This window comes from Hyla sarda, chromosome 1 (genome assembly GCF_029499605.1).
Source record: "Hyla sarda isolate aHylSar1 chromosome 1, aHylSar1.hap1, whole genome shotgun sequence".
Classification (NCBI taxonomy): Eukaryota; Metazoa; Chordata; class Amphibia; order Anura; family Hylidae; genus Hyla; species Hyla sarda.
Genome location: NC_079189.1, coordinates 331,783,279 through 331,805,409, shown reverse-complemented (window position 1 = coordinate 331,805,409; position 22,131 = coordinate 331,783,279). Strand labels below are relative to the sequence as shown.

Sequence of the window (22,131 nt, the reverse complement as noted above, 5' to 3'; positions counted from 1 at the left end):
ACTGTCCAGGCATGCTGGGAGTTGTAGTTCTGCAACATCTGAAGGGCCGCCGCCGCCATCTTCCTCGCCGGGATCCGGGTCTTCAGGGACGAGGTAAGTACCGGGGCCGGTCCCCAGCACTCCCCCGTCCCCCGCCGCGTCCTCCGGTCTTCCTCCCGTCCTCTCCGGACTTTCAGGGGCCGGGCAGGACGGGAGGAAGTAACCGCCCCCCTCCTGCGATTGGTCGGTTAACTAACCGACAGATCGCAGGGTATAGGAGGAGGTGGCAGGCTTGCCACCTCGCTCCTATATGTTAGCATGGTCCTGGCTGTCTGTGACAGCCGGGATCATGCAAAATTACCGGGCGGTCGGGTCCCAGAGACCCGATCAGCCCGGTATCCCCGCAGATCGCAAGGGCGATTTCCCTTGCGATTTGCGGCGATCGCCGACATGGGGGGCCTACATGGCCCCCCTCGGCGTTTGCCCTGGATCCCTGCTGAAGGATTTCAGCAGGGATCTGCTTCCGATCTCCGCCGGGTGAGCGGCGGAGACCAGGAAATGACATGACGTATGCATACGTCATGGGTCCTTAAGACCCAGGGTGTTATGACGTATGCATACGTCATGGGCCATGAAGAGGTTAATAGGATCCTAATACATATAGTTAGATCAGCAAAAGGGGAGTCCAGTTCTTTATGTATGTTTGTAGATCCTGCTCTCTGCCTGCTACGTGCTGGCACATCCCACATCTTTCTATTATGTTATCTACTTTCCATTTTAACATCATGTCATTTTTAGTTCCAACATTCTCTACTGATTAAATATATCCTGTATCTTCAAAAAAGTGAAAGCTCTGTATTCTAAACCAGAAGAGCAAGCAAAACATTCACATAAATGTGGGTTAAAATAATAATATTCTAGTTACCTTCAAGAACCGTAAGGGGAAGCACATGCGCTTACTGTATACTTTTCTTTATTATTATTATTATTATTATTATTATTGCGTTCAATAACATTTATTAGGGGTTCTACCCAGTTAGAATCCCTGTTAGGGTGTGTTCACATGTCCAGGTTTTTAATTGCAATTATCAAGGAAAAAGGCAGGAACAGTAAATGGAAGACAAGCATGAAGGAAAAACCTGAATGTGTGAACACAGCCTTAGCATACATCATTTAATGACCATAAAGGAGTAGGAAACAATGATGGCACTCTCTGCAGCATAATTGAGCTTTTCTTTATTGATGAGGTATAACATAGGCAAAACAACACTGGAGCGATAACATGGAGCAACGACCATTTGCAGGGGCTACTTGCTTCAACTGGTTCCTACATCATATCCCATTGTTCCTTCCTTAAATACAAGTAACTTTATTAGCAGACCTGCGTGCAAGTTGACCCTTGATTGCTGCAGGGGAGCACATAGAGATATACATAGACAAGACAAAGTGAGTTCACATTATACAAGTGTATATACACAGAAGTGCTATTTAAAATATGCTGGAACATATAAAGTAAGCAATTAATATCTAGCTAAATATACTGAGGTCACTTCTTTCATTTAAAGGGGTTATCCACCATAAGGGGATTTTATTACGTACCTAGCAGACAGTAATGGACATGCTTAGGAAGGATATGTGCTTGTCTTGGGGCTAAATGGCTATGTTGTGAGATTACCATAATATTGTGGCTAGCTTTTTGTGAACTGGTATTTCCTGTTTGACTTTTCTTTTTTTTTTTTACTACTAATCCCATAATTCAATTTTCCTCCCTCCCACACAAGTGCCTACAGCTGTTGAAGATTGATCTCTCTCCCAACAAGCGATCCCTTTACCCATTGAAGCAGACCGGCTCCCTGTCATCAGATGACTGGGGAGGTCAGTTCTCAACTGAATTGCAACCTGGGAAAAATCTGAGACAACAGTCATTTTGTATGCTGCTAAAAATACATTTTGGAGTAAATATCACATAAGAATTGTGAGAAAACCGTCACACACAGGTACAGACACTATATTATGAACTGCACTAACTTTACAGCCCCTGTAGCATAGTAAAATAAAAAAAATTCCTGGAATACCCATTTAAACCACACGGTCCTAGAGCTTGTGTCTTGATCATAAGTGATGTTTCCTTTTTTAGTAAAGCCGCATGATGGCTGCCTCCATAGGGAGTTAAGTTAATGTGTACTAAGCCCATGAATGACATCTCACTGGTATTGCCTTTGTTTGCTTCACGGATGGGTTGTATGAGGCGTGGAGACCCTTTTTCCGTTTTTATGGACCGTACATGTTCAGAGAAGCGTGTGTGGAGGGTTCATCGTTTTTCATATATAGTATATGCCACAAGTACATTGTATGGCATACACTACAGGTAATATGCCCCATGAATGGGATAACTTCAGAACCCAACTTTACTGTTTTGCTAGGAAACATCTGGGGGCACCACTTACACATACCACATATGTAGTTGAACATGGGGTTGATTTTATTTAGCCAGTTGTCAGTTGTGCTTAATCTGCCTCTTACTAGGGCATCCTTAAGGTTTTTTGTACGCATTAGTTAGCATTAGGTTTATGGTAACCCCTTGTGCAAAGATTCCCTGATTCCACAGTGATCTCTACATCTAAAAATGTGAGTTGCTGTCCCCCAAAAATGCTGGTGAAAAACATATTAAAAGTATTTTTATTGAGATACTCCACAAATATGAGAAATATCTGCTCAGTGCATGCCCATATAATGATGACATCATCAATAAAGCGATGATACATTTTAATGTACCTAATGTAAGGATTCAGAGGGGAAAAGACCATATGAGCCTCCAATTAAGCAAGATACAGATTGACTAGCGTGGGGCCACTGGTGTCCCCATGGCCATGCCTGTCAACTTTGTATACCATCTATTATTGAATTGGAATGCATTGCATTTCACACAGTTCACACAGAAATTCCTTAACTTGCGAATCCATATAGTAACTGACTATGGATCGCCTGTATACCTGCATCCTGCGGGATGCAGGTATACAGGCCCTCCACGTCAATTCTGGCCAATCTATATGAGGGATCCCATGAAAAATCCTGTAGGGTCCTGAGCAGATCTCCCGTGTCTTGTAAATATGATGGTACATTCATTAGTAAGGGAACACAGCATCCAGTCCAGATATCTGGATGCTTCCTCTGTGACTAAACCCCTCCCGGCCGCCCTATAGTAGCCGGGAGGGGTTTAGTCACAGAGGAAGCATCCAGATATCTGGACTGTTCCATGGATCTGTATCAAATCAGTATGCAGTCATTTTTCCACCACAATGTCCCATCACTGTATAACGCCCGTAATGAATTACGGGCATATACGGGTGCAAACGGGCAGTTACAAAACCCCACAGGCTGCAATGCGATTTAGTCACGGCCGTCATGGGTTTTGTAACGGACGGATTTCGACAAAAAAGTGATGGAACTGGTGACGGAAGTTCCTAAACGGAACTATTCCATAGTGTGAAAGAGGCCTTAGGCTCCACACTTTTTAAGCACTTGCCCCACCTGTTCCCTACCCTCAGTGCCCTAGGTTATGCCACAGTAGGTAGGTAGAGAATCTCCCCAATAAGGTAGAAGACCCCAGTAGGTAGGTAATGGCCCTAATAATGCTGCCAGGTAGGTAATGCCCCCATTAGGTAGGTTGTAGGCAATGTCCCCAGTAAGTAGTGCCCCCAGGTAGGTTATGCCCCCAATAGGTACTAGGTAATGCCCCCAGGTAGGTTGTAGATAATGCCCCCAAAAGGTAGGTAATAATTTATATCCCCAGTAGGTAGTGCCCCACAGGTAGGTAGGTAGGTAGGTAGGTAGTAGGTAGGGATGAGCGAATTGAATCTGACAAAACCGAATTTTTTACGAATTTCAGGAGAAATTAGCTTAGCAACAAATCCAAATATCGCCGCGATTCAATTGCATGAATCTCTTCATTAAACTCCATTTAGTGCAGTCCAGGCTCCAGGCATTGTAAGATGGTGGCTCCACATGTCAGGACATGAGGCAAGAAATGCTGGAAAGGCGGGAACACAGCTAGGTGGAATGACCCTGTATCACATGAAGCCTATCAGCAGCAAGCCAGCCCTATATAAGCAAGCCCAAATCCAGCCTAGAAGCACTGATAGGGAAGGGAGAGAGATTGAGAGAGAAAGTGCAATTTTGGGTGTATTAGAGCAGCGATTCATCTCAAGCCCAAATCCGGCCTAGAAGCCCTGATAGGGAAGGGAGAGAGATTGAGAGAGAAAGTACAAATTTGGCTGTAGTACACTGTGTAGTGACAGTGTGACTGTGTGCTGCAGCAGTTCAGTGTACAACAACTGAAAAGCTAATAGTAGCCAGCTAGTTAGGGTGAGCAGAGCACTAAAAGCCATAATCACCTGCTATTAGTGCCTAACAGGTTGCGTAGCGGAGCGTATTGTCCCCTATTAAGTGTAACCTGTGCGCACATTGATAGTGTACCTTTTTGTTTCTGTTAAAGTCTTAAGGGCCTAGTTACTGTGAAAGGCCAGCCAAACGTACACATCAACTGCTGTTTTTTAGACAAATACTGTTTTAAGCATAGTGGAGCGTATTGTACTCCCCTCATAAGTGCATACCATGTATGTACATCTCAGTGGTGTACCATTTTGTTCCTGTTAAAGTCTTAAGGGCCTAGTTACTGTGAAAGGCCAGCCAAAAGTACACACCTGCTGCTGTTGTAGACAAATACTGTTTTAAGCGTAGTGGAGCGTATTGGACTCCCCTCATAAGTGCATACCATGTACATACATCTACGTGGTTTACCATTTTGTTCCTGTTATAGTCCTAAGGGCCTAGTTACTGTGAAAGGCCAGCCAAAAGTACACACCTGCTGGTGTTGTAGACAAATGCGGTTTAAAACGTAGTGGAGCGTATTGTACTCCCCTCATAAGTGCATACCGCGTACGTACATCTACGTGGTGTACCATTTTGTTTCTGTTAAAGTCTTAAGGGCCTAGTTACTGTGAAAGGCCAGCCAAATGTACACATCAACTGCTGTTTTAGACAAATACTGTTTTAAGCATAGTGGAGCGTATTGTACTCCCCTTATAAGTGCATACCATGAATGTACATCTACGTGGTGTACCATTTTGTTCCTGTTATAGTCCTAAGGGCCTAATTACTGTAAAAGGCAAGCCAAAAGTACACACCTGCTGGTGTTGTAGACAAATACTGTTTTCAGCGTAGTGGAGCGTATTGTGTTCCCTTCATATACGCACTAAGTATGTCAGCCAGAAAAATGCTGGGACGTGCACAGAGGAATGGCAGAGGCCTAAATTCATCAGGCACAGGCAGAGTTCACAGCTGACTAGGGGCGAGTAGCAGCAGGAGTCGCAGCGAGAGGCCTGAGCTCCAGGTATCAGCTAGCGGTCGTGTCTCGACCAGCAACCCATCTACCGTCATCGATTGGTTAATGTGGTCATCCACTTCATCACAAGTGACATCTGACACCCCCAGTCAACAGTCGGTGGGTTCCTCAGATACAACCCTCAGTTGGCATGGCCCGGGAGCAATCCCTGTCCTCCCATTGCCTCTGTCCTATACTGTTCCCTCCCCCACAGAAGTATTGTATGCTGTTGGTTCAGCTCCACTATTTAGTGAGGACAATCTACTCAAGTACAGTCAGCAGCTACTTCCCAGCCAAGAAGTGGAGGAGACATCCGCCGCTTCCTCCTCTAGGCCGGCAAGTAGCAATGAGGAGAGTGGCGTGGGAGGTGGTGTTGCAAGCGTTCATGCTCCTGAAGCAGGCACTGTTGAGGAACCTGAGGAGGCCATCAGTGATGTGCAGACAAAGCTCGACAATGATGATGAAGCTGATTGTACTTGGGAGCCGGGTGCAAAAGGGGCTTCATCATCATTAGGAGAAGAGGGTTGCAGGTTTCCCGTGAGCCAGCAGCTGACCCAGCAAGGTGGTAGCATGGTTGGCAGTCAGCATGGTTGCAGAAGTGGAAAGTCTGGAGCCAAACGTGCCAGGGGTAGACCACCTGCTTTGCTGCAGCCTACTTTCCCGGGAGGTAGTGAAACAGGGGTCCCTGGAGATGGCGGCAGTAGCAGTCAATCAGTGCAGACTATTGGTGGGAAAACCAGCTACTCGGCAGTCTGGCAGTTTTTCATCAAGCATCCGGAGGATGTTATCCTGGCCACATGCAAGATGTGTTGGCAGAAGGCGAAGCGTTGCCAGGGTCCCAATGTTGGCAACACGGCCCTGTGTCAACATATGCAATGTCATTATAAAGTGGCCTGGGAGAACCGTGGCTCCGATGTGTGTGGTCCAGCCTGCTGCATCACCCAGTCATTCCGCCAGCAATCCGTCGGCGAAGCCATGTGCAAGAGACAAGAGTATGCGCCCACTCATCCAACAGTGCAGAAGCTGAATGTGCTCCTGTCCAAGTTGCTGGTGCTGCAGTCCCTCCCTTTTCAAGTCGTGGACTCTGCACCTTTCAGAGAACTGATGGCTTGTGCCGAGCCAAGGTGGAGAGTCCCAAGCCGTCATTTCTTTGTGAAAAAGGCAGCACCAGCCTTGCACAACTTTGTGGAACAGAAGGTGGGCAAGTCCTTGAGAATTTTGGTGTGTACCAAAGTGCACGGCAACGCTGACGTGTGGAGATGTAACCACGGTCAGGGACAATACATGTCCTTTATGGCCCACTGGGTAAATTGGTTCCTGCACAGCCACAAAAAACTTGGATGGGTCACGCCACTTCCCCCTCCACTCTCTCAGGCCGTTTGTCCTGTGACAATGTGGGTCTCCGACTCCTCATCCTCCACCGTGTCCTCAGCCTCCACTGCACGGACAAGTCTCAGTGCCCCTCCAGCATACCATGTGTGCAGGGCATGACAGTGTCACACTGTTCTTCACATAGTTTGTTTGCCTTGGCGAACAGAGTCACACAGGGGAGGAACTGCTAAAAGTGATCAAGAAATCGAATCATGGCTTACTCCTCGAAATCTGGAAATGGGAACCATGGTGACCAACAACGGGAAAAACATCTTGTCTGCGCTGCGACAAGGAAGCTTGAGCCATGCGCCCTGCATTGAACACATGTTCAGACTGGTTGTCAAGCGGTTCCTGAAGTGTTCCCCCCATCTGCAAGACATCCTAACAATGGGAAATAAACTTTGCATGCACTTCAGCCACTCATACACTGCAAAGCACACCCTCTTTGCAGCGTCAGAACGGTATCCCCCAACATAGTCTGATTTGCGTCGTTTCCATACATTGGAATTCCACCCTCCATATGTTGATCCGACTATACAAACAGAGAAAAGCCATCACCGATTTCTTGATAATCCAAGTGGATAGGGGGACTCCCCTGTGAAACTTCAATGTCAACCAGTGGCAGCTCATACGTGACACCTGCCGTTTGCTCAGGCCCCTTGAGGAAGCCACATTATTAGTCAGTCACCAGGATTACGGGATGAACAACGTCATTCCACTGCTTCATTTACTACAACACATGTTTGAAATGATGACTGGTCAGGGCACTGGAGACGTGGTGCCTACATCTCACGGCCGCATGAGTCCTGTGGGGACAGGAGAGGAGGAGCTGGAGCAGCCACAGGAGCTGGAGGGTTATGAGGAAGGCGAGACAGAGGACCCAGACAATATGCAGTGGAGATGGAGGCAGAGAGTCCCTCTGAATCACTTGCACAAATGGCATGATGCATGCTCACTTGCTTGCGCATGACCTCTGAATTGTCACCATTCGGCAGTGGGATGACCTTATTGGACACTTGCTACCGGCACAAAATGGGGGCCTTTTTTTGCACTCAGTGAGAGGGAGGACAAACTGACCTACTACAGAGACATCCTACAGTCATTTGGCCAATGCTTATATGCACCATCGTCCATCCTTTCGCAAGTCTGACTCGGGGGGCCCTCTGCGTTCACCTTCCACTGCCATGGCTGCTGGGGAAGGGTGGGGTGACGTGGCAGAGCAGCCTGAGTCTACAGTCGCTGATGAGTAACTTTCTTCACCTGCATAGTGAAGCAACTCATCAGCAGCAGGTAGACCTGGAGCAGGACCTAAACCAGCAGTTGGCGGCATACCTGGACATGAACTTACCAACACACCTTTTGATATGTTGTAAAGCATGCAAAAGCAATAGGTTTTGCAGTTGCTTTCATTATAAAATTTTCAGTATTTTATACAGAAAAAGCTAGTCAAACAACTGCCCCCCCCCCTGCATGCTTGGACACATACTAGTCCTGCTGTGTCCATGCATCATCACCTATGTCATGTACACACTTCCTTGATTGACAGCTGTGAGCGCAGGGCTCACAGCTGGAGGAAAAATCCTCCCACTGTCAGCTTGTGTCCTGCTACTGTCAGTGAGGACAAGCTGGGAGTTGTAGTTTTGCTAATGCTAGAGGAAATGTGAGCAGACAGCATATTGAGGGAGGGGTGGAGACCTGCACACCTTCCCTTTTAGAGGAATTCAGACTAGTGAGCTAAATTAAAAGTGTAATAATAGGTGCTAGACACATAAAAAATAGATGTACATGGTCAGGATTAGGTACTGAGTGATATATAAAATTAAAAAAAATTGTTAGATCTGACGGGTACGCTTTAAGGACTGAGCGTTTTCCCATTTTTGCACTTTCGTTTTTTCCTCCTTACCTTTATAAAATCATAACCCTTTCAATTTTGCATCTAAAAATCCATATTATGGCTTATTTTTCGCACCACCAATTCTATTATGTAATGACATCAGTCATTTTACCCAAAAATCTACAGTGAAATGGGAAAAAAAAATCATTGTGCGACAAAATTTAGGAAAAAAATGCCATTTTGTAACTTTTGGGGGCTTCCATTTCTATGCAGTACATTTTTCAGTAAAAATTATAGCTTATCTTTATTCTGTAGGTCCATATGATTAAAATGATACCCTACTTATATAGGTTTGATTTTGTCGTAACTACTGTATTTATCGGGGTATACCACGCACCGGCCTATAACACGCACCCTCATTTTACCAAGGATATTTGGGTAAAAAAAGTTTTTTACCCAAATATCCATGGTAAAATGAGGGTGTGTGTGTGCGCGTGTATACCCCGATACACCCCCAGGAAAGGCAGGGGGAGAGAGGCCGTCACTGCCCGCTTCCCTCCCCCTGCCTTTCCTGGGGTCTAGAGCCCTGCTGCCGGCCCTTCTCTCCCCCTGGCTATCGGTGCCGGCGCCTCATTGCTGGCGCCGATAGCCAGGGGGAGAGAAGCGGCGCCGACAGCCAGGGGGAGGGAAGGGGCAGCGGCACCCATTGCCGGCGCCGCTGCCCCGTTGCCTCCCCCCATCCCCGGTGGCATAATTACCTGGGTCGGGTCCGCGCTGCTGCAGGCCTCCGGCGTGCGTCCCCTGCGTCGTTGCTATGCGCTGCACGGCGCGGCGCATGACGTCAGTGCGCCGCGCCGTGCATAGCAACAACGCAGGGGACGCACGCCGGAGGCCTGCAGCAGCGCGGACCCGACCCAGGTAATTATGCCACCGGGGATGGGGGGAGGCAACGGGGCAACGGCGTCGGCAATGGGTGCCGCTGCCCCTTCTCTCCCCCTGGCTGTCGTCGCCGCTTCTCTCCCCCTGGCTATCGGTGGCGGCAATGGGGCGCCGGCACCGATAGTCAGGGGGACAGAACGGGCAGCGGCGCCGATAGCCAGGGGGAGAGAAGGGCCGGCAGCAGGGCTCTAGACCCCAGGAAAGGCAGGGGGAGAGAAGTGGGCAGCGACGGCCTCTCTCCCCCTGCCTTTCCTGGGGGTGTATCGGCGTATAACACGCACATAGACTTTGGGCTAAAAATTTTAGCCTAAAAAGTATGTGTTATACGCCGAGAAATACGGTACATGCTGGAAAATTTTAAATTGTCATATTCTGACCCCTATAACTTTTTTTTATTGTTCCGCGTACGGGGTGGTATGAGGGTAATTTTTTGCGCCGTGAGCTGAAGTTTTTAGCGGAACCATTTTTGTATTGATCTGACTTTTTGATTGCTTTTTATTCATTTTTTCATCACCCAAAAATACGCTACTCCGGGTACAACCAGTCATCGCTGTAACATGTATGCTTCTGCTGTCCGGCAGGTGTTTAAGTGGTGGAGCGCATCCCTGGCAGGGAGCCGAGACATGCGGATGCGCTGCACACCCAAATGTTTCGGCTCCCGGCCAATGCAGGTATGCACTCCACCACTTAGACACACACTAGAAAACAGAAGCATACACATGTTACAGCGTTGACTGGTTGTACCCAGAGTCCTGTAGTTTTAAGTTTCCGACAGCCTGAAGTCTAATATTTCGGCATACTTGACATTATAACTCGGACTTACATAAGGCAGTGTTGGTTGTCTTATGTAAAAACTACTATATGTAAACCGCACTCTTTACAATATATTTTTTGGTTTCCCCTGAGGATGCCGTTATATCTTGGCAGAAACGTGTCGAAAAACCATGTAGTTAGCTTATGGACTTTACCCATGTTTCTTTGTGGATACAGTACATGAGCTTTTGTTGTATTATATGTTCATTTTTTGATTAAATTGTGGTGACTGCAGCTCGCTGTGGAACTGGGTCATCTTCGGAATTTTTTTGTCCGGCTTGTTCTCAAGAAATCTGATTTGGAGCTTAATGATATTTTATCTATAATTTGTAAAAGTTACGTTTTAATAGTTTCTCCCCATTATATTGACCTTTGTGAAGATGAATCAGGCATGTATCAGCCAGGATTTCCACCCACCAGAGCCTGATGCATCAGAGTAGATTGACCATGGTGCCACACCAACACTTCACAAATATGGATAGTGCAAAACAAGGTGCTATTTAAGGTACTGCTCCTTACAGACATTGCTCTGCATCAGACCACAAGTAAGTATTGATTATATGCATTAGCTAAAACTTAAAGGGGTACTCCACCCCTAGACATCTTATCCCCTATCCAAAGGATAGGGGATAAGATGTCTGATCGCCACTGGGGACCCCCGCAATATAGCATGCGGCACCCACCCGCCACTGGGGATCCCCACAATATAGCATGCGACACCCACCTGTTACTGCTCCGGACAGCCGTCACGGCCCCTCCCATAGACTTGCATTGAGGGGGTGGGGCGTGACGTCACAATCTTCCGTTCCTGTGGTCGGGACCCAGACCCTCCAGCGCTTCTGGATCAGTAACAGGTTGGTGCTGCATGCTATATTGCGGGGGTCCCCAGCGGCAGGACCCCCGCAATCAGACATCTTATCCCCTATCCTTTGGATAGGGGATAAGATGTCTAGGGGTGGAGTACCCCTTTAACTTTTCATAGGATAAAATATATGGACCCCAATTTTTTTTATATCTAAGAAAAGGAAAAGTGTGCAAAAAACACCATGTGCCATCTACACCACCAAGTATTAATGTGATGCAAAGACCTCTGAAAGGGTGGAAGGGAACAATGTATGGTCCATTGTAACTTGTGTGGATAAAAACTTCCCCTGTAAGGCCCTACTCTCGCATTATTAATTCCCTTCTTGGCGAGTGTTACTCGCCCTAAAAAGGGCGGCCCCACACAGGAACCTCTCCCTATTTCCCCCTACAAACACTGCCATTTGCAAGGGTTTTTAGGTGGAAATAGGGAGAGTTTCCTGTGTGAGGCCACCCTTTTTAGGGCCTGTAACACTTGTCAAGAATGGAATTAATAGGGAGGAGAGTAGGGCCTTACAGGGGAAGTTTTTACCCCCACCTGATACAATGGACAATATGTTGTTCCTTTCCACCTTTTCGAGGAAAGTGTTATTTGTCTTAAAAAGGGCGGCCCCACACAAGAATCTCTCCCTATTTCCACCTAAAAACCCTGGGAAATGGCAGTGTTTGTAGGTGGAAATAGTGAGAGGTTCCTGTGTGGGGTCACCCTTTTAGGGCGAGTAACACTTGCCAAGAAACGATTCAATAATGCGAGAGTAGGGCCTTACAGGGGACGTTTTTACCCCCACCGGTTACAATGGACCATACGTTGTTCCCTTCCACCTTTTTGAGGTCTTTGCATCACATCAATACTTGGTGGTGTAGGTGGCACATGGAGTTTTTTGCACACCTTTCCTTTTGTTTGATTTCCCCCAAAAATTGGGTACATATATTTTATCCTAAGAATATTATTAAGTTACGTTTTACGTAATCCATATCCTCAATACTTTCTTGTGCACACTAACACTTTTACAAAGAGAAAGTTTTCTTCTGCCTACCTGCCTCAGCAACTATTCTGATCCTGCCACTTGCCTGATGCCACACATCTGATGCCAAGTTATCCTTTTTTCACCCACCTTCATCAACGGGTACTGGTATTGCCACCCACCGCCCCACTCTGTCACCGGGTCACTTTCAGGACTGATGCTGCTGATGTCCCCTCCAGGCTGTCTCATTCTGCCGCCATATGTTCTCCTCATGCTGATGCCAGGTAGGTAACGCCCCCAGTAGGTAGTTCCCCCAGGTAGTACCCCCAGTGGGTAGTGCGTACCCCTGGCAGCCCCTGTGCTGACTTTAAAGGACCTGCAGCCCGTCCTGCAGTCTAAGTGAATAGGGGTTTGGGGCTAGACTTGGGGTTAGAGGCTGGTGGTGGGCATCCTTTTCGCCATTTACGTCGTTAGAAGGTAAATAAAAAATAAAAAAAAGCGGTGGTCCCCCTCCCCTTCAGGTACAGCACCTTGGGCAGTGCCCGGATGCCCAACCTGTCAGTATGCCATTGAATATAAGATAGATAAATATGAGTTTCCAACCAGGGTGCCTTCAGCTGCCACCCATGTTTCAATGCGACGTTTCAAACGCCAACTGCGATCTTTCTCAAGCATGTAGACGGTTGAAATGTCACATTGAAACATGGGTGAATAAACTTCACAGCATTTTTCACTTAACTTAGAGTCGTGCTGGAACTTTGTTCTTAGATAGATAGATAAGCATTTCCAAACCAGGTTGCCTCAAGCTGTTGCAAAACTACAACTCCCAGCATGCCCACACAGCCAAAGGCATGCTGGGAGTTGTAGTTTTGCAACAGCTAGAGGGTCCCTGGTTGGGAAACACTGAGATAGATAGACTGATGGAAAGTAGAAAGATAAATAGATAGACAAAGAATAAGTGTAGGGTCCGTCCCAAGGAGGCTACCTTATCGCGGTGGGACGGTCCAAGCTATTTGACCGCCGGCGGAGACAAATTTGCGAGCTAAGTGCCTCACTATTTCATAGTTTCACATTTGCATCTATTACACCATAGCTGTATAGCTCTCTATGTTTTAACTGCATATTCATGTTTCATCTATATCTTTGTGCTGGCAGTGTGCTGCTGCATTCTTCTGTTGCTGTATATCTAGCCTAGTAGCGTGCACCTGTAGGCCAGGTCCATATAATAGTTTGGTATCAACTAAAGTGCTGGCTGACTTATTCTTTGTCTGTATTGCACATACGGGGGAGTGGCTACCTCCATGTTGGCCTTGCACCCCACCCACCTCTATCAGGTGTGTATATAAGGTGTCTTGGATGTTCCAGATCCTGCCATGCTTACTGAACTGTTCACACAGAGGCATATTCACAGTGTAGGGTCCGTCCCAAGGAGGCTACCTTATCGCGGTGGGACGGTCCAAGCTATTTGACCGCCGGCGGAGACAAATTTGCAAGCTAAGTGCCTCACTATTTCATAGTTTCACATTTGCATCTATTACACCATAGCTGTAGAGCTCTCCATGTTTTAACTGAATTTAATGTTTCACCTATATCTTTGTGCTGGCAGTGTGCTGCTGCATTCTTCTGTTGCTGTATATCTAGCCTAGTAGCGTGCACCTGTAGGCCAGGTCTATATAATAGTTTGGTATCAACTAAAGTGCTGGCTGACTTATTCTTTGTCTGTATTGCACATACGGGGGAGTGGCTACCTCCATGTTGGCCTTGCACCCCACCCACCTCTATCAGGTGTGTATATAAGGTGTCTTGGATGTTCCAGATCCTGCCATGCTTACTGAACTGTTCACACAGAGGCATATTCACAGTGTAGGGTCCGTCCCAAGGAGGCTACCTTATTGCGGTGGGACGGTCCAAGCTATTTGACCGCCGACGGAGACAAATTTGCGAGCTAAGTGCCTCACTATTTCATAGTTTCACATTTGCATCTATTACACCATAGCTGTAGAGCTCTCCATGTTTTAACTGCATTTTCATGTTTCACCTATATCTTTGTGCTGGCAGTGTGCTGCTGCATTCTTCTGTTGAAGATAAATAGATAGTTACTTACTGTACATGGCATCAGCTGTTGGCAGGGGAAGACTTCCTCTTCCCAGTGGCGTGGGCAGGTCAGGGTCTGTGGTGGAGCAGGAAATATAGCATGCTCATGCTCCATAAATGGGATTGCATGCAGAAAAGCATGAGGGGGAGGTGGGGGAGAGGAGGAGCATCCCTCTCTGCTCTCCTCCTCCCAAAGAGTGAGCACGGCTGCGGCCCCTGTACGGATTTAAAGGGCCTAAGGGGGTACTGTTTGTATCTCCTGACAGCAACCCTGAAAAACAGGACTAAAATAATTTTCAGACAAGTTTCACTTGTGTGAACAACTGATCATACTCTTTTTGCAATGGAGTACAAAGCAATCTATCTATATATATATATAATACTCAATGGGGTTTATTTACTGAGAGTGGAGTGTAGGTTTCTTTGTGGGTTTTGATTTCCGACAGGTATTTTCCCAATGTATTTACTAAGGTTTCCCTACATTTTTCACTTTTCCCTACATTTCACTTTTTTTTTCGGGCTGCAACGATTAATCAATGTAATCGATTAATATCGATAACGTGATTCGTTGTCAACGAATCCCGTTATCGTATAATCGCCCGATTCGTTGTCTGCCGTCAGTGGCGCCAGTGAATGAATGAATGAAGCCGACATGTCTCCGCCGCTGCCCTGCTCCTAGTGCAATCAGCGCACACCGTCGGGTACAGAGATGAGCAGCAGAGAATAGACATGTCCCGGCGGCGCGCTAGGAGCAAGGCAGCAGTGGGGACATGTCGGGCGGTGGCAGCAGGGCCCCCCTTTGGACCGCATCCCCCACCCTTGTAGACAGCTCACCTACAGCTGTCCTCTGTCGGGTGCTGCCGCTCCGCTGCCATTCTCCCGTCCACATCACGTTCTCCTATGGAGGACCATGTGACATACATGTCACTCCAACTCCTCCCCTGCACCCGGCATAACATTACGGAGGAAGCAGAGTGACATGTGTGTCACATGGTCCTCCATAGCATAATGTGATGCGGACGGGAGAACTGTGCAGCCTGTGCAGCCCCCGGGAGAGGACAGCTGCAGGTGAGCTGTCTACAAGGGTGGGGTCTGCGGTCTAAAGGGGGGCCCTGCAGTCTAAAGGAGGGCCCTGCAGTCTAAAGGAAGGCCCTGCTGTCTAAAGGAGGCCCTGCTGTCTAAAGGAGGGCCCTGCTGTCTAAAGGAGGGCCCTGCTGTCTAAAGGAGGGACCTGCTGTCTAAAGGAGGGACCTGCTATCTAAAGGAGGGCCCTGTGGTCTAAAGGAGGGCCCTACGGTCTAAAGGAGGGCCCTGCTGTCTAAAGGAGGGCCCTGCTGTCTGAAGGAGGGCCCTGCTTTCTAAATGAGGCCCTGAGGTCTAAAGGAGGGCCCTGCTGTCTAAAGGAGGGCCCTGCTGTCTAAAGTGGTCTGTAAAAGCAATGGTCTGCATTCTGCACATACACATGTTTATAGGAGTGCTATATAAAAAAAAGTAAAAAAAAAAAAAAAGTAAAAAAAATTTAAATTTACTGCTCCCCCAATGAAACTGAGCTCCCCCTTTTCCTATTGCTATACAAAAAAAGTAAAATATTTTTTTCTTTTACATATTTGATACTACCGCATGGTTAACTGTCTGAATTATTAAAATATTAGTGAATCATTAAAAAAAAATTTTTAATAGTTCAGACAGTTACCCATGCGGCAGTATCAAATTTACGCTGGTTTCTGTACAGGATCATTAATAATGATCCTGTACAGCAACCGGCTTAAACTTAAAAAAATTAATAAATAAATAAAATTGCTGCTGTTTGGTCACATCACATGCTAGAAACTTTTAATATGGCCATTGTACACGTTTTTCAAGTAGAATCAGCTGAACCACTTTTTTTTTGGCATTTTGAATTTTTTTTCCGATTAATCGAAAAAAATAATCAACAACTAATCGATTATTAAAATAATCGTTAGCTGCAGCCCTACTTTTTTTTACAACTGTCCTGATCTGTCGGGTTTTTCTCAGCTCAAATCCACCACATTTTCTGTGGAAACCATAGTAAATATGTTGTGATTTTTCAAAACTGGTGCCCTTTTTGTCGGGACCACGCCCACTTTATGCAGTGACCATGCCCCCTTTTGGGGTTTTCTTGTAAAATGGAGAGTTTTGGTATTTTTTGGTCGTAAATTGTGTCGCAAGGGACGTGCGACACAATTTGGGAGCAAAACCCGACAAAAAAGAGTTACGTTAGTAAATAAACCCCAATATGTGTATGTGTGTATGTGTGCATGTTCCAGCATCACGTCCAAACCGCTAAAGATATTAACATGAAACTTTGCACACACACTTAACTTATATGTCAACAACAATCACAGGATAGGTAATTTAACCCTTACTCACCCCCATTTGCCAGGGGCGGGGTTTATGTTTAAAGTCCCATACAAGTCAATGGGAAATATATGTTACTGCATAACTTCCAAACGGCTGGAGATATATTGATAATACTTGGTCACATGTTACTTATATGCCCACTTAAAATATAGGATAGTTAATTTGACCCTTAACTACCCCCATTTGTGAGGGCCGGGGTTTTTGTTTAAAGTCCCATACAAATCAATGGGAAATTTATGTTCCCACATAACTTCTGTAAGGCTGGAGATAGATGGACTGGATAGGAGGACGGGATAGGAGGTCTGGATAGGAGGACGAGATAGGAGGTCGAGATAGTAGGAAGGGATAGGAGGTCAGGATAGGAGGTCGTGATAGGAGGTCGAGATAGGAGGTCGAGATAGGAGGTCGAGATAGGAGGTCGAGATATGAGGACATGATAGGAGGTCGGGATAGGAGGTCGGGATAGGAGGTCGGGATAGGAGGTCGGGATAGGAGGTCGGGATAGGAGGTCGGGATAGGAGGTCAGGATAGGAGGTCGAGATAGAAGGACAGGATAGGAGGATGGGATAGGAGTTCGGGATACGAGGACGGGATATGAGGACGGGATGTGAGGATGGGATATGAGGTCGAGATATGATGAAGGGATAAGAGATCGGGATAGGAGGTCGGGATATGAGGACGGGATATGGGGTTGGGATATGACAACAATATATGAGGACGGGATATGAAGTCAAAAGCTTCCTCCTTTGTTTATTTTCCTCCCCAACAAGGATTAGGAAGGAAAAACTGGGCAACGCTGAGTATTCAGCTAGTATATATATAAAACTCAATGGCCCTCGTTCATCAAAAAAGTCATGTTGTTTTTTTTTGGGGGGCTTTTAACCCGACCATATTTTTCCCTATCAATTTATTAATCTGTTGCAAGTGTTATTGCTGTCGGATTTTTTGGGGCGCAGTCCAAAAATTTGGGAAATGGCAAACACTTTTTCCCACTGCTTGAAGCAGTGGGAAAAAAAGGACACTGAAACCCTAAAATTCGGGTCGGGTTTCTTAATAAATCAGTGGGAAACCAAGGTTTTGGTCGGGAAACGCCCCTTTTTAGGCTTTCAAAATCCCCGAGTTGGGTTCGTAGGAAAGGCTTGTCGCAGTTTGTCGCACGATGTCTGCGCCTTGTCGCAGACATCTTGCGCCCAAAAAAAAAAAACCGACAAAAACTGGCGGGTTTCCAATGATAAATGAGTGCCAATGTGTGTGTGTGTGTGTGTAACCCTTACTCACCCCCATTTGCCTGGGTCGGGGTTTATGTTTAAAGTCCTATACAAGTCTATGGGAAATATATGTTACTGCATAGGTTCCAAACGGCTAGAGATATTTCGATAATACTTGGTCACATGTTACTTATATGTCCACTTAAAATATAGGATAGTTAATTCAACCCTTAACTACCCCCATTTGTGAGGGTCGGGGTTTTCGTTTAAAGTCCCATGCAAATCAATGGGAAATGTATGTTCCCACATAACTTCCGTACGGCTGGAGATATTTCAATACCTGGTACACATATTACGGTTGGGATATGAGGACGGGATAGGAGGTCAGGATAGGAGGTCGAGATAGGAGGTCGAGATAGGAGGACGGGATATGAGGATGGGATATGTGGATGGGATAGGAGGTCGGGATAGGAGGTCGGGATAGGAGGTTGAGATAGGAGGTCGAGATATGAGGAAGGGAAAGGAGGACAGGATAGGAGGTCAAGATGGGAGGTTGGGATAGGAGGTCGAGATAGGAGGTCGGGATAGGAGGACAGGATACGAGAACAGGACACGAGGACGGGATACGAGGACGGGATAGGAGGTCGGGATAGGAGGGTGGGATAGGAGGTCGAGATAGGAGGACGGGATAGGAGGTCGGGATAGGAGGTCGGGATAGGAGGTCGAGATAGGAGGGCGGGATAGGAGGTTGCGATAGGAGGTCGAGATAGGAGGTCAAGATAGGAGGACGGGATAGGAGGATGAATTAGGAGGATGGGATAGGAGGATGTGATAGGAGGACGAGATAGAAGGACGAGATAGGAGGTCGGGATAGGAGGTCGGGATAAGAGGATGAGATATGGGGTTGCGATATGACAACAATATATGAGGACGGGATATGAAGTCAAAAGCTTTCTCTGTTGATTTTCCTCGCAACAAAGATTAGGAAGGAAAAACCGGGCAACTCAGCTAGTTATATATTTATATAGTGCACTGCATAGCAGCAATTATATCTTCTGCAGAGAGACATGGACAGGTATTTTTGGTGACTAGCACCTATATTTAGATGACAGTCAATTTCTTCATACATCCATGTGTGTAGATATCAATGAAGCATTTCAGCAGCATTCACACTATGTTTTTGGCATATGGGAAAATTTTAAAATCATCTGCTGCCATATCCCAGCCGGACCCACGTCGCATCCCATTCATTTTAATGAGCCGGCCAGCATCAGATTGTGACTCCGGTCGGCTAATTTTTGCACTGTATATGGTTTTGTTGCCAGACTGAAAACCCTGGTCAACCGCAGTTTTCAGTTCGGCAATAAAACTGATACAGTGCAAAAATGAGCTTGAGAACAGGGAGGACCTTGAAACATAGTGTGACAGAGTGTCTGGAGAAGTAGTGGATGGGGTCTATATGTGCCCAAGGTTCCTCACTTCTGTCATTTAAAGCAACTAGGGAAATGTTCAGCAGAGGTCTATGCAGACCTCTCTGTAATTCAGGTTTGTATGAAATCCGTATATGGTTTTGTTGCCAGACTGAAAACCCTGGTCAACCGCAGTTTTCAGTTCGGCAATAAAACTGATACAGTGCAAAAATGAGCTTGAGAACAGGGAGGACCTTGAAACATAGTGTGACAGAGTGTCTGGAGAAGTAGTGGACGGGGTCTATATGTGCCCAAGGTTCCTCACTTCTGTCATTTAAAGCAACTAGGGAAATGTTCAGCAGAGGTCTATGCAGACCTCTCTGTAATTCAGGTTTGTATGAAATCCATTTTTTTTTTCTTAGGGCCTGTGTTGCTGGAGTGGGGAGAGAAGGGTGGGCCCCCACTCCATCGGGACAGTTAGGATTTCGGCTGTCAGGTAATCACTCCTCAGGTGTGCTGTCCTGATATAAGGCTGAGGATGCATACACAGCTCTCTCAGCCTGGGAACAGGTTATCTGCATGGAACCTGTAAGAGCACTTCAAGAGGTGTGGACTTTGCTATTTTGCTTGGTGCCCGGTATTAGGCTGGCACTTGGTCAGTGAGGTTTTCCTGTTTAGTTAGAGCCGGACAGGCTTAAGATTTTGTTTGTTATTTTTTATGTTCCTGTACCTCAACCTGACAATAAAACTGGCTGAGGTCAGTTAAAAAATTCCCTGCTGTTTGGACTGCAATTTCTACGTTGTGCCTGTCTACCTAGGAGACAACATTCCCGTTAACTAATCCCTTACGATAGCTTGTGGCATCACAGAATACTCTATCCTTCGTAGTGGAGACTCACTACACACTTGACTCTGACAAGCTCAATTATGACCTACAGGGCTCAAGAAAGTAGAAGTGTTTCACGAAGATCCAATTGTCTACTCAGATAATATCCTACTCATTACCTAATCCTTTTTAAATTTTTGTGTGTCTAATGCCTATATTTTTCACAAATACCTTCCTTCTGTGGCTCATTTGCTTTGTCATTCTGTGTTTTGGTGGCAATGTATACTCACTCTGCATGATTCAGCTTCCTCTCTGAGTGCTGGGTCTCTTCATACAATCACTACAGACAGCTCTGCAACCTCCTCCTCCCTGCTGCAGTCTGATAGGACAGGAGTGAGCACAGAGGAGTGCTAGTCCCATCCTCACCTACTGGGCTTTGTCTAGCTTGGACAAAGATGATGCTGCAGCCAAACAGTATTATGTTCTGAATGGTATGGGGTGTTTTTTGTAAGCCATGCTTTCTATAAAAAAAAAAAAATTTAAAGAAATTTCTTATGAAGTATTTTAGAAAGATTAATGTTTTGCCAAGATGTACAACACATAAAAAGGTATTGAAGCTTAAAGTGCCAGTGTAATAATGTAATATATCTTTGAATGTCGATATGTATGTGCAATAGATGGATCTAATTATGATTATTTGAAGATAAAATGAATGGCAAGTAACTCTGGTCGTCACCATGTGTTTCTGAATATTACTGAACAGCTTATGAGTTATGACCTCATAGGACAAGAAATCACAGTAGTAAAAGTAGCCCCTTTGTTTATTACCAACTAGCTGAGTACCCGACGTTGCTCGGTTTTTCCTTCCTAATCCCTGTTGGGCAGGAAAATAAACAAAGGAGGAAGCTTTTGACTTCATATCCAGTCCTCATATATTCTTGTCATATCCCAACCTCCTATCCCGACCTCATGTTCCAACCTCCTATACCGTCCTCCTATCCTGACCTCCTATCCCGTCCTCCTATTCTGTCCTCCTATCTCGACCTCCTATCCTGATCTCCTATCCCATCCTCCTATCCCATCTTCCTATCCCGGCCTCCTATCCCGACCTCCTATCCCGTCCTCCTCTCCCTTCCTCCTATCTCGACCTCCTATCCCGACCTCCTATCCTGTCCTCCAATCTCGAGCTCCTATCCCGACCTCCTTTCCCATCCTTATTTCTCAACCTCCTATCTCGACCTCCTATCCCGACCTCCTATATCGACTTCCTTTCCTGTCCTCCTTTCCCGTCCTCATATCTCGACCTCCTATCTTGACCTCCTATCCCATCTTCCTATCTCGACCTCCTATCCCATCCTCCTATCCCATTCTCCTATCCCATTCTATTATCCCGACCTCCTATCCCATCCTCATATCTCGACCTCCTATCTCGACCTCCTATCTCGACCTCCTATCTCGACCTCCTATCTCGACCTCCTATCTCGACCTCCTATCTCGACCTCCTATCCCGACCTCGTATCCCGATCTCCTATCCCAACCTCCTTTCCTGTCCTCCTTTCCCGTCCTCATATCTCGACCTCCTATCTCGACCTCCTATCTTGACCTCCTATCCTATCCTCCTATCTCGACCACCTATCCCGACCTCCTATCCCATCCTCCTATCCCGACCTCCTTTCCCGTCCTCCTATCCCATCCTCCTATCCCATCCTCCTATCCCATCCTCCTATCCCATCCTCCTATCCCATTCTCCTATCCCATTCTCCTATCCCATCCTCCTATCCAGGCCTCATATCTTGTCCTCATATCCCGACCTCCTATCGCGACCACCCATCCCGTCCTCATATCCCGTCCTCATAGCCTGACCAGTAATATGTGTACCAGGTATATAAATATCTCCAGCCGTACGGAAGTTATGTGGGAACATACATTTCCAATTGATTTGCATGGGACTTTAACCCCTTAAGGACCGGGGGGTTTTCAGTTTTTGCATTTTCGTTTTTTGCTCCTTGCCTTTAAAAAATCATAACTCTTTCAAATTTGCACCTAAAAATCCATATGATGGCTTAT

At 46.5% G+C, this 22,131-nt stretch overlaps 1 long non-coding RNA gene across 1 annotated transcript in view; it reads right to left on the bottom strand.

The window, feature by feature from the left end:
- Positions 1-1,197: 1,197 nt before the first annotated feature.
- LOC130273235 (uncharacterized) overlaps positions 1,198-22,131 on the bottom strand; it is a 238,802-nt gene continuing 217,868 nt past the window's right edge. Inside the window, exon 4 of the long non-coding RNA XR_008843922.1 lies at positions 1,198-1,331. This is a non-coding gene — a long non-coding RNA (uncharacterized LOC130273235). The remainder of the gene's footprint in view (positions 1,332-22,131) is intronic.